This window comes from Platalea leucorodia (genome assembly GCF_965183815.1).
Source record: "Platalea leucorodia genome assembly, chromosome: 10".
NCBI classification, from domain to species: domain Eukaryota; kingdom Metazoa; phylum Chordata; class Aves; order Pelecaniformes; family Threskiornithidae; genus Platalea; species Platalea leucorodia.
The window spans coordinates 21594859-21612562 of record NC_138832.1 but is presented as its reverse complement, the minus strand read 5'-3'; the positions used below and the strand labels follow the sequence as shown (position 1 = coordinate 21612562).

At 42.7% G+C, this 17704-nt stretch overlaps 1 protein-coding gene across 2 annotated transcripts in view; it reads left to right on the top strand.

Annotated features, from left to right (window-relative positions):
- The window catches only part of DCX (doublecortin), a gene marked incomplete at its 3' end in the record, with an annotated part of 72884 nt that overhangs the window by 11568 nt on the left and 43612 nt on the right, over nucleotides 1-17704 (top strand). The gene's annotated exons all lie outside the window — the stretch shown is intronic.

Sequence of the window (17704 nt, the reverse complement as noted above, 5' to 3'; positions counted from 1 at the left end):
GCCTAAAATTAACCTGAAATGATTACTGCCATCTGTTCTCTTAGAAGTCAGACTTCTCATGCCAGTGGTTAAGTTACTAAATTTTCACTGATATTAATATCAAGTTAAGAATGTAGCCAACCGTCTGAGTGAAACAGATGCTCCATCCTGCACGCCAGCGTGCAGTGCGTGTCTTCTGGACTAGCTAAATAAATAACATGGGGAGTTCGGCTCACAGCCGCTGGCTGATTTGGCTCTGAAGTAATTGCAAGAACTCTCGAGCTTTGGATTCACTAAGTGAAAACGTGTTGCTTGACTTTCCTTCCCCTCAGATGAAGGCTTGCTAAGATAAAGTAATTGATCCAAGCATGCTCTTTTGTCTAGCTCACTAATTAGCAGGAAAAGCATGGTACTGTGTTGCATTTTCTTGACTAAATGTGCGAAGAGATAACAACATACAGAAAGGGATTTGGGTCAAAAATATGTAGTGGGTCATCATAATGTACTTCATGTCTAGATTTTCCTGGAACTGAAGGAAACATCTGTCTCTTGTTAGCAGCTACACAGCAATAAGCCATTTCATATTGCTGTATCTATGAAAACCCTTAAAGGAATGCGGAGGATAACTTTGGGGACTGGGAAGAGCTAGATTCTTCAAGGAAAATTCTGAGCTTGATTTAACAGTTCTGCGTCTTCTGTAACTGAGGGATGATCTTATTTTTGTTACTATTTTTCTTGCTCCAGATTCTGGAGTGAGGCAGCACAGCACCCGAGGGGGGGTTGGACGCTGGCTATTCTAGGGGTTGATGCTATTGCTTTAACTCTTTCCTGTCTCTGGAGAAAATTATTCAAATATTGGCTCTTGAAATACCACGTCAACCCTAGGCAATGCACCCAACTAGCATGCAGACTTTACATATGAAAACGTTCATCCTTCGAACCCCAAATATAGGCTCATAAAGTGTTCTGCACAGTCCAGGTGCAGTGTCTGGGAGCTGAAAGTAGTGTGTCACTCTAACCTGTCTGATATTCTTGCTTTGTCCCAACCTCTGTATCCTGCACATTAGTTAGTGGCTGCTTTGAGCTTCAGAAATACAAAAATCTCATCTGCCTGTCAAAGCTTTTCTTTCCGCTTGTCTCAGCCCAGCACTTTTTCTTGATAAGATGTATGGTTTACATATGAATGGGTGACTTTCCAGCTAGACTGCCCGTAGATATAGCAGCATACTGTAAATAAGCAGTGATACAAGGAGCGATGTACTGGAAACCCTGGAAGTGGCTGGGGGAAGAGGAAGGAGAGAGTCAAATGATCTGTCCTCACCGAGGAAAACATACATGGGCACAGGACCATGTGTTTTGAATCACAGCAGCTTTACAAAGGGTTTAATAGATGGATCTCACCTGAAAGCAGTTGCCTACTCATGCTGACACACAGAGTCCTGATGCTCTCCCAGCCATGAATGAGGATCTTAATCTGAACCTGTAAAATGCCTCAGTTCTTTGAGAACAGCCAGCATTTTGGAGGTGAGATGTTGCTTTGGAGGGTGTGCAGAAATAGGGATGTCCCATGAGCTTCCATCAAACTGCTCTCTTCTCCACCTCTTAGCTAGTTCCAGGAGTAAGTGGTGTTTCCCCCTCCACCTCTGACTGGAGAGCAAGACCAAATCAGCCCATAAACTGAACTGAGGTTGTGGCCTGGTGACTGGACCAACATGTGAAATTGTGTTAATTCCTAAGCGGGGACTTGGGAGATGCTGCTTGCTCTCAAGTTACAGATTGCCTACAGCAGTGCTGCTGTGGGGCAGACTGCAGTCTGTTGTTGGAGTGGCTGCCTTGCATGGGGCTACAGCTGAGCAAGGGGCACAGAGATCTCTGTAATTTAGCAATTCCTAGTGCAAACTGTTGTCCATAGCAGACACCATACAGAGTCTTCTCAAATCAAAAAATAAAAGGCAACTTTGTTTTCCTCACGTCAGGCTCTGATAGCTGTACAGTGACTGGTGCCTTAATTCAGCACTGTTTTGACTGGGGCAACCTGACAACATCACCATTGTTTTTTGTTGCAGAAATGTGATTTCAGTAAAGCCTGAGTAAAGATGTCACGTTTAACTTGTTTTGCTGGCTTTATAACTCACCATTTTATGAAATGTGATATTTCATTGTGTGTTAGAGACACCACTGGGAGTTTCACTGTATGCAAATGCACATGCAGTATTGCCGTTATTGAAAAGTGTGCGATTTTGTGATTTGACAATAATGGAATGTTTGATAGTTGTTTGCGGCATCAATTACTGTTGAAGCTTCCTGAAGAGCAAACCTGGTTCACCAAGGCTTTGTTTTTATTGGAAAGTTTCTTTCAATATTTGTTTTTTTAATCCTATGTTTATTTGAAATTGTCCACCTATGTGTGTTCTTAGTGTTGAAGCCAGAGCTAGAAGCTTCTGCTGTGGGTGCAGTGTTTGCTGTTAGGATTTCCATGACATACCGCTCCATAAAATTTGACCTTCTGACATGACATTAGAGGTTTTTGCATGTCTGATTCTGACATTAGAAAGAGATTCTTGAATGCCTAATTGTGACAAACTGCACTTTATTTTCAAGAGAAAATATTCATGCAAAAACGCAAGCTGCTCAAAGCTGAAATACTGACAAGAATCCTGACAGTCTGTCTCTTTGAGTGTCATCGGAGGCACGTTACTTCCTCTGCTGTGAAATGATAAAATTTACAAAAGGAATGTACAAAGGAAAATCATCCTTCCTCAGTCCATGAGCTGTAACTTAATGAGGGGAGATGATTATTTTATTTATAGGCATTTCCATGGTGCTCATCAGTAGAGTAATCAAGATGCTTTAGAAGTACAGACAGTAGTGGCAATGATAGTGGTGTGTAAATAATTACATTTCTACGCACTGCAGACCTGCTGCATTTGGAGTGAGAAAGCAGTTAACTGAGAGCTGGATGGGGTGTGATTGAATAAATCTAACTCTCAAAACAACAGTGAGGTTAGTTTTTGTTAAGGAAATTTTGTTTCTTTTTGTGTCTTGGGTTGTCTGTAGACATCTCGTGTTTCAGTAGTTTATTTAACTTGGTCTTGCACATATTTCTAATGCCTTGTGCCTTGTCTGTCTGTACTCAAGCTCCTTCCCTCCTTGGAGCATATCATCCATCACCTCTTGATGGACACCCCCAAACTCAAAAGGGGTTTCAAATTGTTGGCTACAGAGAATCACAACAGAGATTTAACTTGAACTTTCATGGACATATAGGAAATGGTATAGGTCAAGGAATTCAGTGCGTTAAACAAATACTGCAGTGGATCAAATTCAGCGCTTGGTTTCATGACTATAACTGCTGTTGTGTTGTGTAATATATACAATTAATATATACATATGCAGGATTGAATTTGGTCTGATCTGTGGATCATGCTGGAAAACAGTTGTTTTGGTAGATCCTTTCTCTTTTTTTAAACTCTTAGTTATAGCCAGTGTCCCCAATAAGTCTGGATTCCTGGGAGCACTGGCTACTTTATAAGCACACGATGACAGTTTCTGCCTCATGTCATTAATAAACCAAATTAGAAAAGAGAACTTGAGACTGTGGATGAAGTTGCATTCAGATATTTTAAATGCAATAGTCTGAACTAGACTTTGCAAATGTATAGATTTACTGTCCTGTTTGTGCTTGAGCTTCTTTCTCACCATGGTGTAGGTGTTTTTCTGGAAAAGAGGAGGCTGTTTCATCGCTGACAGCCCAACGCCCTTCTGCACCTTGCTTTGCAAGTGGTGTCATTCCTGCTTTTAAGAAGTGACCGGTAAAAGCTAATGTCTTCTGTACATACTGAACTTCTCTTTTGCTGCGCTGTCTCGTATTCCAAAGTCTGTGAGTTGTTCAGCAAGTATATGAAGAGATGTAGTAACAAAAATCAGTCTCTTTCTTCTTCATTGGCTGAGTGGGTGATACTCTGGAGTGAACAGAAATTCATCAGGCATGTTCGGTCGTACTTTAGCATTAAGATATTTTCTGTGGCACGGAATCCATTCTGCTTTTTCTTCAGCTGATGTATTGCCATGTCTTAATTAACTGAATACCCCGCGCTGTGACCTATCAATCAGCATCACCAAATAAGCAGAATAAGGTGCTGTTCAGAGGGGGGAGAATTTGTACACTTCAGTTCCACATAAATATAGATATTCTGGTCAAGCAGGGAACTGAATGTGTTTTTAGCCATAATAACATGCAATGATCTCTTCTGGATTTTGAAATCTTCAAGCACAGGTAGAGGTCACACATGTGCTATTTACTGGCTTTTACTTAGCCCAGACAAAGTGCTTCTGTTCCATCTTAGTGTTAGCTGTCTCATCAGATGAAATTACATACATTTTCATATGTCAGCGCATTTGTGTCTGTGCTCCCAAAAGAATTTCTGGTCTTAATAAAATGGTCCTCTCTAGCAGTCTTTGCTTTGATAAGGATTTCATGTGGCAGGTAATGAGTGAAGTTCATCTTTCTCTTTGCAAAGCTGATGCAAATGCCTAGGAGGCCAGCCCACCTCTCCTGTCCAGAGAAGAAGCTGCCATTTCATTTTAGATGACTTGCATTGAGGAAAGGCAGCAGCCGCAGAGGGAGAAGCAGGATGACTAAGCTCACAACAGGTTAAAGGTTGGGACTTTGGGATCGAAGCCAACAAAGCAGTTGATAAAGCAGCAGCTCCTAATACTGCACTACCAGGAAAAAGCTACCTACAATACAAGTTGCACTGGAGAAACCAACCAAACTTTGGAGATGCTGTGCAGATTTTAAGCTGGTATTCGGAAACAAACTAGTAAAAATTTGATTGCTCAAGTGTCAATGCTAGCAGTGGACCAAACTCTGCCAGGACAGTGTAGCTCTATTGATTATATTAATGAAATTGTATCAATGTGACATAGAATAAGGTTTGTACCAAAATATACAAATGCCTCCAGTGGCTGTAATCTGTAATTGATGCTCAAGAAGGTGGTGAATACCTCCATGGCGTACCTAGTAACATCTGCATTGCTGAAAGATCGGAGGGAAACTATTCCCTCTAGAGCCCTGGAGATAGTTAACTTACACCCTGAGGCATGAGGTTCAAGGTCTACAAAGCAAGCAAATTGGTTTGTGTTATTACACATGTCGAGGGGTAGGATGTCAGAAACTCCTTGTCCTTCTGAGACTCCGTAATTGACTGCCCTTTTGGATACTGAAAAACAGCATTGAAGTAACCCCAGAACAAAGCAGTTTCATGTACTCGTGTAAAGCTGGGATCTAGCCCCAAAGCAAATGGGAGGGAAGAGCAGGAGATGGGTGCAAGTGTGTTTTCTGTCCTGCCTCCTGCAAAAGGCTCTGCAGCAGCCGACGCTAATAGAAGAGAGGCGAGTCCCGTCTTCCCTCTCTGCCGCATAAAGCTGTAACAATAAAACTGTATCTGTTTTGCATCTTTTTCTCAGTCCTTTCTTCTCAGTGCTTCTCGTTAACTGCTGAGATTTGGCAGGCCTTGCATAAATCTCCCATTTTGTTATCAAGAGAACAGGTTGGGATCGCAAGCGCTAGCAGAGGAATTGTGCAGGCAGGATCTTTGCCCGTAGCCGCCCCCCTGACAGATCACTCAGGGTGAGGATTAACTCCCAGCTTCACTCCTTCTCATTGCTTTTGCAGACTACTCTGACTTAGGGTGTTTGCGTGCACGAGATTATTCCTCTCTAGCAACCATGTGTCATGCAAGGAAGGGTAGTAATAATGTATGGGCTGAAGAACTTCTGAACCCAAGTCACTTACACTGCCAGACAACACAGCCTAGTTCTCTCTCTTTAGGGAGCTCTTAGTCTAGCTAGAAATTCAGCATTGCCTGATTCATGCAATGACTAGACACTAACACAGACAAAACCAATTAGTCCGCAGGTATCCCTTAAGGATTTTATCATTCGCTAGAATGAATAAGCCAAGCTTCCATGAATGTGGATCTAAGTACTTATGATAAAATATTCAGGAGACTTTCTGAGATGTTATTCAGAAAACCTTATGCTTATTAATTTCTGTTTACTTAAGTCTGTGGGCCACAGAATCTAGGTGAAAAGGGGCCTATCTGGAACACTGTGAATCCTAATTCCTGTACTTACTAAAGCAGAAGCAGTCTGATCTCTGCAGCTGAAGTCTTGATCACATCTGTTCTCCTGTGAGCATTGAGACTGACCTGGTTGCCATCAGTGCGGTCTCCAATCAGCTCCCCAGGGCATGTGTGGAGCAAGGGGAGAGACAGGAGAGGAGACCATCATCTTGCAGACTTTGGTGGATGCTTTGCCTCAGGTTCTGGAGGAGGTGTCCTGCTCCAGTCTGCCATCCAGCAGGGCTTGGGTGCTGTGTATTCATTGGCATTTTGTTGTTATGCAAATACTGGCGAAAGCTGTGATGAATCTACTGTCGTCTTAAGGCAGTGAGGCTCCAAGTCCACAAGCAGGGTCCAGAGTTGCACTGCTGCTTGCTGAAAATTGTTGATTTTCTGGAAACACAAGCCTTGCCAGTAGACATGTACTGACCAAGATCCACATGAACACCTGCTCCTCGTGTCACAGATGGCAGGCTGTCAAAATTATTGAAAGATGCAGTCAGATCTGACCTAGTGACCTAGAAGTACGTGGCCCCTATTACTGAATCCTGGTGCTATTCACACCCCGAAAGAGACGTATGCTAAAAATTCAATCCTCACTAGCATCTTTATTTTGGCAGTTCTTTCTGTCATACAGAGTGACATGTTCCCTTTTCACTCTGAATCCCAGGAGAGAAGATGATTATTCACTGTAGTGCCAGAGGGTTTATCTAGGAATAAATGGGCTGAAAATGAGCAAGGGAAATTAGGCTGAATATCAGGAGCTGAGACAGGCCAAGAAAGCCTTGTAGTTTTTTCCATCGCTAGTTTGTATTGTCACATGAAACAGTTTCTGGTTCCTTTTTGGTGCTCAAGTAGAAATCCCACCAGTGTGAATGGGAGTCGCTCCTGCTCTGAGAGGGAGAAGGTTACGCTGAATGTATTCTGAGCAAGCGTCTACCTCAATGCGTGGACTCTAGTAAACATCTTATTTCTTTTGATCACATAGAATAATCAAATACATGTGTTTTCCCTGTTTGTAATGGGGAAATGTCTTGCTTTTTCTGGTGCGCCAGGGTCCTTAGTATTAGACTAGGCATCACATATAGTATGTTTGCTCACACCTTGCTCACAGAGTGTGTGAATACTCCCTTGAGTTCACCCAGTGCGAGACACCTTGAGAGCCTGATGGCGGTTAATGCCATATTCCACACCTTGTTGCAAGTTTCACCTCTTCTTATCTGCCTGAAACTTCTCCCTTCCCTTCTCAGCTCTTACTGGCCTTTGGTCAAAAGACTGTTTTCACTCAGTAGCAGGTAAGTTATGACACAGCTCATGCTTAAGCTTTTCTTTAGGAAGAGCCTGCATAGATGTGGGTAAAGGCATACAGCCCAATAACAGAGGCTGGTAAGCAATAGTGCGATAGAGCTATCGTCCAGCACAACAGTATTTCCTTCTTTCTTGTCCCTGAAACTGCCCATGGAACTGAACCAGTGATTAGTCTTTTTTTGTATGTGGTATGTGCATCTTGATGGAGCTTAAGTGTTAAGGAAATGAATCCATGTTGCAAAGGGCCCAGACTGAGCATGAGAGGTTGTCAAAAGCCTCCTCATCTCGTCCTTTGAATGTGATGCCAGTGTCATGCAAAGGTCTCTGTATGGGACAGTAATGGAAGGAGCGATAGCTTTGCTCATGTGCAGAGGATAACAGCTTCCATCCACCCTCAGGTCTGCCAGAGATGACAAAAGATACTGGCACAGAAATACGTGTAATAGAAGTATGTCTAAAGGAGCTGAGGAGAAAAAAAGTTGGATCCAATCCATCCAGATTTTCAGAATTGGCTAAGGTAAGCCTGCATATGTGGGAAAGTGCAAAGACAAGCCATGAAAGCTGAGGGCTATTCCAGCTTGTGTTCAGGGTTTCTCAGGCTGCGGCAAATCGATTAGCATACAGAGCTGGAATTGCAGGCCTGCTCCTGGAGATTTGCTTAGCTGTGAATTCAAACTGAACAGGGAAAAATAAGCAAGGCTAATAACCAGAGCATTCGCTGCTCCAAGCCGTAAGACACACCCTCTCCCCTGTGAACGTACAGCCAGGCCTTTCTGAATTCATAGACATAGCTCTAGTTTCCTGGTTAACAGCAAGCAGGGTGTGTATGAGTATATGCATGTGTATCTATCTGTATAAATACATTTTACTAAGTGTTGCAGAACCCAACTCTGCAGCTCAACTTGCTGTCTAAGCAATCTGAACTCTCCTTTTAGTTAAAGGATCCCAGGGACTGTTGTGCTCTTGACAGTGATATCCTCCAGTCGTGTTATTGTTTTTTCTTCCCTTACTCTAATAAACCAAAGGCATTGTACTGGAGTCTTTAACCGCACTTTGAAAATATTTGCTTACTTTTACATTACTCTTATAATAAACGCAAATCTCATTGTCATTAGCAGTTTTTAAATTATCCACTTAATCTAAAATAAATAGGACATTTATATGTATCTGCTCATGATGCTTTTCTCTCTTTTTTTTATTTTGAAAAATACTTCAGATCAAGGATTTTTCAACTAGATTGGGTGTAAGAGATAGCCTGCTTTTTACTAATGCTTTTTTCTTTTTTTCCCCAAATGGGGGACTTAATTATGAACAAAATGGACAAAAAACAGACATGGGGAAGATGAGATAATACGCACCATTCATTAGAAGGATTTTTCTCGGGGATTTTGCTTCAGTCAGGATTGGCGTGAGAGGTCAGCCCTTCCAGTCCGCCAGGTCTGAGCTCTGTTATCTGGAGGACAATGAACACAACGAGCTTTATTGGCTCCACAGGAATAATTATGCAGTCAGTGAGCCTGCAGGGCAGCAGGGGAGAGCAGGACTCCGGGCTCCTTCCTCGGGCTCCCCTGCCTTCGCCATCTGCTCTGCTGCTTATCTGGTACTCGGTCCCCTGCGGCTGCCAGGGCCCACAGCTCTGGTTCTGCTACTGCCTCGCTGTGGACATCGCTCCATGGTTGTGATAGACCAGTTCAAGCCGCCACATGAAACACCTAGCCATGCTAACTGTGCTACTGGGAGAACAGCTACAGATGTCTGTCTTGTATTCAGGTTCTCTGAACAGGAAAGAATAATTGGTTTAGGAAAGCACCTTGTGGTGCATGCATGCTTCTGTGAAAGAAGCATGTCTTCAAGCTGTTGCTGTACCCCTGCGTTCTTGACGTAATCTCTTGTGCCCTTCCTCACTCCCTCATGCCCATAATGTTGCTGAAGAAGGAACAGAGAGGCTGGGAATGGTGACTAATGGGTGTACCTCTTCTCCTCTGTATGTCTGGTGGTGAAAATACACTAGGAAACTCAGCTTCTGTACTAGATAAATCAACTGAAAGTTAAAATTGTGAAATACACAACATGGCATAACGAGGTATGAATAAACATAACTTCTGCAAGAAAAACTTTCACCTTGATGATCTATTAGTATAGAATAATAGATCAAATAAAAGCATGGATAGGGGAGAGCCAGGGGACATTTGGATTTCAAAAAATCATTAGGAAAAGCTCCTTCAAGCACATATGAAGAAACCTGAAGTAGTGATAAGAAGGGAAAAATACTATCATGGATGGGAAACAAGTTTAGAAGAAGAAACCAGGGTAGAAATAACTTAAAAATTAAGCATCAAGATACAAGTGGTGTTTACTGTTGTCCTGAGTGATCTGGAGGTGGAAGTACTTGGTGAAGATGATGAAAGAATTACTGTAATAAAGAAAGGTGGGAGACAAGTGAGATACTTACCAAAGTGAACAGGCAGTGTAATGGACAACATAAGTGCAAAGCAGCACACACCGGTAGCAATTACTCTTATGTTTTAAATTAAAAATAACTATTCTGCAAAGAGGATTGGTCTTGATGAGGCAGGCTAGTAAAGAATATCTTAGCACAGAATCAAAACAACATGCTAAAGCATATGGTATGCATTCAAAATTCAGACAGAAAGGAACAGCGTTTTAAAATATTGCTGTATTCCATTTACCCTTCCGCTTCACCTCTCCACATTCACAAACGTGTCTCAGAATATGGAAGTAAATAAGAAGCTTCTCCAGTGACTGTGCTGCACTGCAGCCCTCTGCAACTCTCCCATCTTCTCCTGAAGCAGCCCGAAAGGGTAGGGTAGCTCATGCAGGAGCTTGGGAACTCTTTTGTTAATGCAGTATGTTATAACTGGGACTTTGGCGAAACACGAAGTAGGTTGCAAATGGTTAGAGTGTGTATACTCTGGGGTGTTTAGTGCTAAATCACCCAGGCTTACGTGGATCTCCATGGCTGCTAAGTCTTGGTATGGTTTTGTGCCTGCAAGTATGAAACTGGGAGTTTGCCTGTGGCTGGGGTATTGGGATGACCTGGCACCCAGTAGCTTCCTTTGGAGGTCCAAGGTGTCTAGTTATGCAAAGATGTTGAGAGAAGCTATAGCTGTAGCTCTACTGACTTTCTATAGCCAGGAGACACATGTCATCCCACTGCATGGTGGAGCATTTGAAATGGGTTTGTCAAACCTGCATGGAGTGATCCTACTCTTTACGTTAGGGGCATGAAATACAGTGCTAGTAAAAGTCTTGCTCTTAATGTGTATGTACTTGTCTATTCTTCAGTCAGGTCTGTTGTATAGCCATTAACTTGGGATTTGTAACTTCTGTCAACCACTTCTTTGATATGTCTTAATTTTTGCAGTCTTTATATCTACAAAATAGTATTGGAGTGGAGAGAAAAATTACTCTCTTCACCCTTTTTCCATACCATCTAGCATTTACAAGAGCCTGTGAAGTATTTTAATAATGGAAATGAGCAAAAATGCAGTGCAGCCATTTCAACTTTGTCAAAAATTTTAAACCTAGCAGATAAATTGTTTGGGGACAAATGCTCAGAAGCATTTGCAGAGAAGCAAAAACCCGTTTGAAACCTTAAAACTGAGCAGCCTTCCATCATGGAGCTCAGCTCTCTAGAAAGGCAGTAAGAGGACTAAACTTCTCTTTCTCAAATGTGCGCATATCAGGAACCTTATCAACTGCTGGCAGGCTGCAGGATTACATGTAAATTAAGTGTATCAAGAGTTGAGTTATATAGCCAACATTAAGAGCTAAGAATGTTATTCTTGCCTACTTGAAAGCCCTTCATAATGGATTAGAAACAAGAACTTACATCTCTTAATACCAGCTGAAAACTGAGGCATCTTTTTGCTTCTGGTGAATTTTAATACTTTGAGAGTAAATGGTACTGGGGATTTCCTTCATTTTAGACAAGTCTGGTCACAGAGGGTTGCAAAACAATGCGTACGTTTCACAATCAAAATGAAAGCCATAAGGCTGGCTGATTTTTGTATAAGAGTCTCGATAGAGTTGTTGGCGAATGTTATTTTTAGTACCATAAAGCAACAGAGATCTTTACAATCTTGGCATTTCTTGCAGTTTTAAAATGGAGAACTGCTTCTGAAATGTCTGCTTTTCCTTGAATTTTTATCCATACCATGAGCTTCTTCATAAAGTTTTTGCACCGCTCAGGGCAGCAGGTAGTGATTTAGTGCCAAACGGTGCAGAACTGCTCCATTTTACACTGTTTCTGCAGAATGCTTTTTCTTCCAGAAAACAGATGCTGGAAAAAATGCCATCTGATCCTGACATTCATTGTTTGGGCTGTTTCCAGTTGCATGTGTGAAGTGTTCAATTTAGTGTAAAACGGACAGTAAACAAGGAAAAATAAAGTTGGGCCGAAAGTGGATACACTGAGCACTAATTTACAGATCTCGTAATATTTAATACCGGTGAAAACCAACTTGTTTTTTTCTTACAAGCATAGCTCACCAAAGACTGACTTACTCTCAAAAACAGGAGGAGGTAGTTGCTGCAGGAAATATCTTATGTCACAGATGAGAGGCAGGGTGCTGCAGGTATTCAAGCAGCACGAGTGGGTCTCAGGGCTCCTGGCCCCAATCCTCGATTCAGCTGCAGCGCATGACCTAGGTGAAGGCAATTAATTTGGCATTTTCAAACAGGTGTGCCTTGACACATTTAAACTTACAGGGAGGCTGAAATGAGTTTGTCAATTTGTCTTTAATGTTCAAGTTTAGAAAGTTTTCACACATTTTTGTCTTAGCTGTTTTTTCGTAAATCAGAAGATGACTCCCTTGTAAGACTTATTTGTACTGCCGAGAGCTGGAGGGATGATATAGGTCAGGGATGATATAGGTCAGGGATGATATCGGTCAGGGTTTCTCAACTGGTTTTTTTTCTTTTTTTAAAAGGACTGCCTAATTCTGTAGGAAGAATATCTGTTACCCATTTCTAACAGTTTCCTAACAGCTAGCATTGCTATACCAATCAGTGAAACATAGAGCACAGTTTGAATGTTCATTTATCTCTCCACTTTTTTCCCCTCTCATTTTAGTCATTCCCTGCTTGTGTGCATGGGGATTTGCCTGTTTGCTTTGCTTTCCTTGCCATATTGTTTCAATTATCAGACAATCTTTTTTCACCTCCACTTGACTTATATGTGGGTTTGACTTACAACTGGGACAATATAGTCATTCTGGCAGCTGTATTGTGGATGACCTGCTGCTGCTTTTTGGACCACCAGCTAAGACTGATGAAGAATACTAAGTCTCAATAGCATCATAACAGACTCAACCCTCTTCTTTTCGTTGCATCCAGATATCGCGTACAGGATACCTGGGCTTAGTGCTCCAAGGGTCTGGCTTCTAAAAAAAAAATAAATAAGTGTCCGGGTTCTGCCCCCTCAGCGGGTGAGATCCATTGACGGTGATCTCTTCTTGTATCTGGTGCTGTATTTAGGCAGGAGACAAAGTGGAGATTGATTCAGTCCCAACCTTTATCCCCTTCACATGTGCTTCCTTTCCATAAGTCATGCTTTCACTTCTTTTTTGCAGCCTGGCAGCTGCAAGGGCTGGTTGCTTGGTGACGCTCTCAGCAGCACAAAGAGCTCTCAGCTGGGAGGCCAGGTCTGTCGGCCACAAACAGCTGGGATAATTTTATTTATCTTTCTCTTGTTCCTGTTAATTGCAGGGAGCTGAATCAAAGTCAACCTAATAGAAAAAGGAGCACCAGCAGATACTATTTATGGCTTCTTTAACATCCACCTTTTTCTCCCTGAGTCAGGAAAGTGACAGCATGTGCCAGAAGTGGCCTGTTATTTCAGAAATGCAGGAATAAAATCAAAAGGCACGATTTCCACTTCTGGTTCAGGCACGCTCTTACCAGGTCCTACATAAAAGCAACATGTGAGACGGGGTTTTGGATTTATGAATCTTTGTTCCTTAATCGAATGTGTGACTGCCTGTCTCTTCATTCTTTGTAATAATCATATGCTGCGCAGGTCACGTTTATGAAATAGTTATTAATGACTTTACCTCAGAAGGATACACCGCTGCTCAGATTTTGTGCAAGGCAAAAACAACGAATAACTTCCACAGGTGAAAGCGTTGTGATTTAACAATCTGGGCAAAGGCCTTGGTTTTATGAACGCCTGGTTTCTCATTTCTGCTCCTATGTAGGCTATGCCATCCTGAGTTATTTGGTGTTTCAGCTGATTTCTACTTAGGGTCAGACTGGCTGGACCTTGGCGAAGCAGGACCTCTCAAGCCAGTGCCAGCATCAGTCACGTGTGGGATCCCACTGCTACCAAGTGCCGAGCGTGCCGACTCAGCTGTATCAAAGCATTTAAGCACGTGAATAGCTCCCTGCAAGTTAGCTTGTGTGGAGGTGCTTTGCAGAATTTGAGGAGCAGTGTTAAGCACTAACAGAGGAAAGGCAAGGAACTGGCCATGCCTGAAGCTGGCGTCTTCTTATTAATACTATTATATTTAATAGTGACTAGTGACGATATTCCTAAATTAGTGAAGCTGTAAGCTCTGCTTTTGCAGGACTTTTTTCTTATTTCAGGCATAAATCATAACATATCGATTTTAGTCAGTTGTTAATTTTATGCTTTTGGGTAGTTTAATTATGCAAGGTGCTATGCAGTAACCAAAAAAGTAAACCCTAACACTGAATATTTACAGTTCACTGATGAAATGCACACTAGCGTGGTTAAACTGATATATGAATATACTAAAGGATCTGCGCTTAAACTCAAGACCAGAAAGTGTTATTGGTTTGTGCATTTTCTTCCCTGATCAAAAGCCCTAAGGTGCCAAGAAATAAAACTACCTTCTGAGAGTTTGGGCCACTCTGCTCCTAGGGCTAAAGTCAAGGAAGATTGAGGAATGCAAACTGAAGTGGAAATGTACGGCTTAACCCGGTGCTAAATCTAGCACGCAGAGTTGCTGAGGGAACGGACTAAGTTGGTGTGATCTTCTGATCTGATCGTGAAAATGAGGACTCTGAATTTTAGTGCCTCACATTCATGAGCTTGTAATAGTAGGTGTTATAGGAGACACTCTGGGTTTTGGGACCTTCTTTTTTATGCCCACGTGCCTGCACAGGGCCTTATGACATGAACCTTTTCAGTGAAGAGACAGGAACTTAGGTGGTATTTCTTTGTTAAAAAACATGTGCTTGAGCTATAGTCTCTTTTTTGATCTGAAAACATTTTGTCACTCTAATCCAGGTACTCGTGGCATAGTTTTCATCCCTAAACTGGTGCTTCCCAGATATTTTTGTGTGCATGCTATTTACATAGATTTTGTTGATTCCAAATCTAACAGTTTTTCTCATCAATTACTTTCCAATTTACTACTTCAGATGTAAATGTACCGAGACAATAATCAGGGCAATCCTGTAGCTCATGCTTTAGGGTTTAGAGTGATCACTGAAGGGATCAAGAAGGAATGGGCCTCTCCAAGCGCAGCATCGTGCAAAAAGACATAAGTGCATTTGTAGAGGAGGAGCTTCCCTCTCATCTGAAACATCAGCTATTAGCCCCTCACAGAGCCTGTGCCTCAGCCTGCGTACGCCGAGGATGAATGGATCCTCTGTGTCAAATCCTTATGTAAATGCAACAGCCTAATCCTCTTGCCCTAATAGGAATTTCACACCTTAATCCTTGCTATGTTCAGGGGCAAAGACATTCCTACTAGGCAGTTTGACGAATGCATCCTATTTTGAGAAAAATCACTGTATATAAGTTGTGGTAATAGGGAAAATCTATCGAAGACTGAAGCATGTCACTAATAAAAGTGAGGGGATTACGCTCCTAAATTGTCAGTGGATTTCAGAGGATTTGCCACACCAAATGAGACCGTTAGCCTACCAAGTCCTTCGTTTTGCCCCTGGCTGGCTCTTTTTCCTTTGGCTGGAAATGCTCCCTGGGTGATACAGTTGAGTCTGTAGCAGCGGGAGGAAAACGATTCCCTCCTGACCCCGCAGCGATCCAGGTTATGCCTTGCAGCTTGGCGCCGCTCATCGTGTGCTGGGCTTCCGCTGCTCGAGTTGGCAGAAGTGTCAATCAGTGCGTGCGGTGTCATTCTGAATAAACCTGTAACTTACATTGTCACGTAACCTCAAAGAAGAATTAGAAAGGCTGGAGTACAGCACATGGGGGGACCTGGGCAGTGCCTTGAACTCATCCTTTTCTATATAGATACATATTAATCTCTCGGTCAGGGATACTTATTTCTCACCCAGCTGCAGAGCCTCATCCAAAGCTCACTGAAGTCTATGGAAGACTTCCACAGGCCACGACCTCAGTCTGATGGTCCAATGTATTCAGGGCCAGCTATGACAAAGGGGAAGGCCAGCACTGTTCTTTAATTACCACCTCTGAAAAGAAGGATGCACCAGCGTGTTTCACATTGTGGCTGAGAAGTAATTGCACACACAGAGGCTCCTTTTCTCAGACTCAGAAGGACCATACTTGTATCTCTTGTGCTCCTGGTTGTGAAGATAACTGTGGGTGCAAATCCTGCAACTAAATGTGCTGTTACTAAGCATCATTCCCCCAGTCTGCTAGATGCCTCTTCATGCACGCACAGGCAGGGTGGATCTTAATCAGCTGCGGATTAACCACTAACACAGAACACAATGTGTGTACAGCTTTACAAGCAACAGTGGTTAGCTGGCCATTTGGAAGAAATCTGTGTACATGTGTTCTGTTATTTCCACTGCCAAAGTTTTCCAAACCAGCCTTTTGTTTTAGTTTATTTCTCACTGCAGAAGCTTGTTATTCCACAGCCTGCTCTCTTGTTGCAGCTCCAGTCCCTCTTGGCTGCTCTTTATTTGCCCCGTTGTTACTAGATGCTTCAGTTTGGACTCGCCTCTCACCGGTGCACAAATGAGGCTCTTCAACAGTCCGGCCTTTATATCTATTCTCTGCAGAGTCCATTCTACTAGTGCCACCCTTTGAGCATTTGCATCCAAAATGCCAGCGCGCTGAGTCAAATCTGCTGCTACACAAGAGAGTCTGCACAAACTAAGCCTTGATTTTTTTCTTTTCCCCAGGCCAGCTGGCTGTGGAAAGTTTCATTCTTTATAACTCTAAATACTTGTGTTGTTTTTAATCAAATTTGACTGTAGCTCACTTAAGCGTTTGTGGCTTTTCCTTAGGAATGATATCACTGTCCCAGCTAGCTCCTGTGGAGCAAGGACTGGAAAAACTACTTTATGACAAACTATAATTTAAGAGTCAGCAATGTCTGATGTAGCAAGAAATGCAGTTTTGGAGGGGAAACTGTTACCCAGTTATTTAAATGCTTCTGTCATTTAGAATAAACCCATCCATAACAGCAAAGGTCACAGCATGCCCAAGAGCTACTTTTTTTTTTTTTTTTTTTTTTTACTCATCTCTAGCATGGAGTTAGTGACCTGTGTGCATTCAGCCCCACAGAAGGGCTGTCCCCTCATGCAGATGTCCCTGTCCTAGCTGCGTTCAGTTTGTGACACTGAGGAACCCCGGAGAAATCTAGAGGAAGCTGTGGGAATAGTCAAGTCTCTGCGTGGATCCCCTGCAAATGCAGCCTTTTCTGGGTTTTTCTAATGGTTTGGATAATTGCATGTCATTTTTGCCGCCTGACTAAAGCAATTCTGGTATTTCCTGGTTTTGATGCCCTGTGTCAGCATTTTCTTGCACTAAAGGTGCCGAAGCAGACTGTGTTTATCTCCACACTCACCATTTTGTATCTTTACCGCATACTGAAGCCAAGAGTTCGAAATAATTTATTAGAAAAATTATAAGGAAGGAAAAAGTATCTCATTGCAGTTCAGGCAGAGATGACAAAACCCAGAGGTTTCTTCCAGCCTCACTGGATCACGTCTTGAAGAGAGCTTCAGTTCCTGTGTCCAACCTGCCCCATCAGCCAGCACACGGAGGGAGACGGAGCGGAGCAACGCTCATTCTCCCCCTGCCTTTCCAGCTCTGATTCCCCACTGAGCACTTCACCAACGTTGTTCTGTGCTGTCTCAGCACTTTCTACTTGTTCTCATGTAAAAATAGTGTATCTTGTTGATTGCAGAAAAGTATATGGCTGTTGTCCCTTCCCTATGTCATTGTACCCGATTTTAAATGGTATCTGCAAGAGAGAAAATATCCGATAGGGCCTGTAAGCTTAGGGAGAGCCTAAGCTCCGTGACACTCTGCAAGCTGAGACCTTGGCCCCAGGCTGGGAACATCCCTATCGCGGCAGTCGTAACAG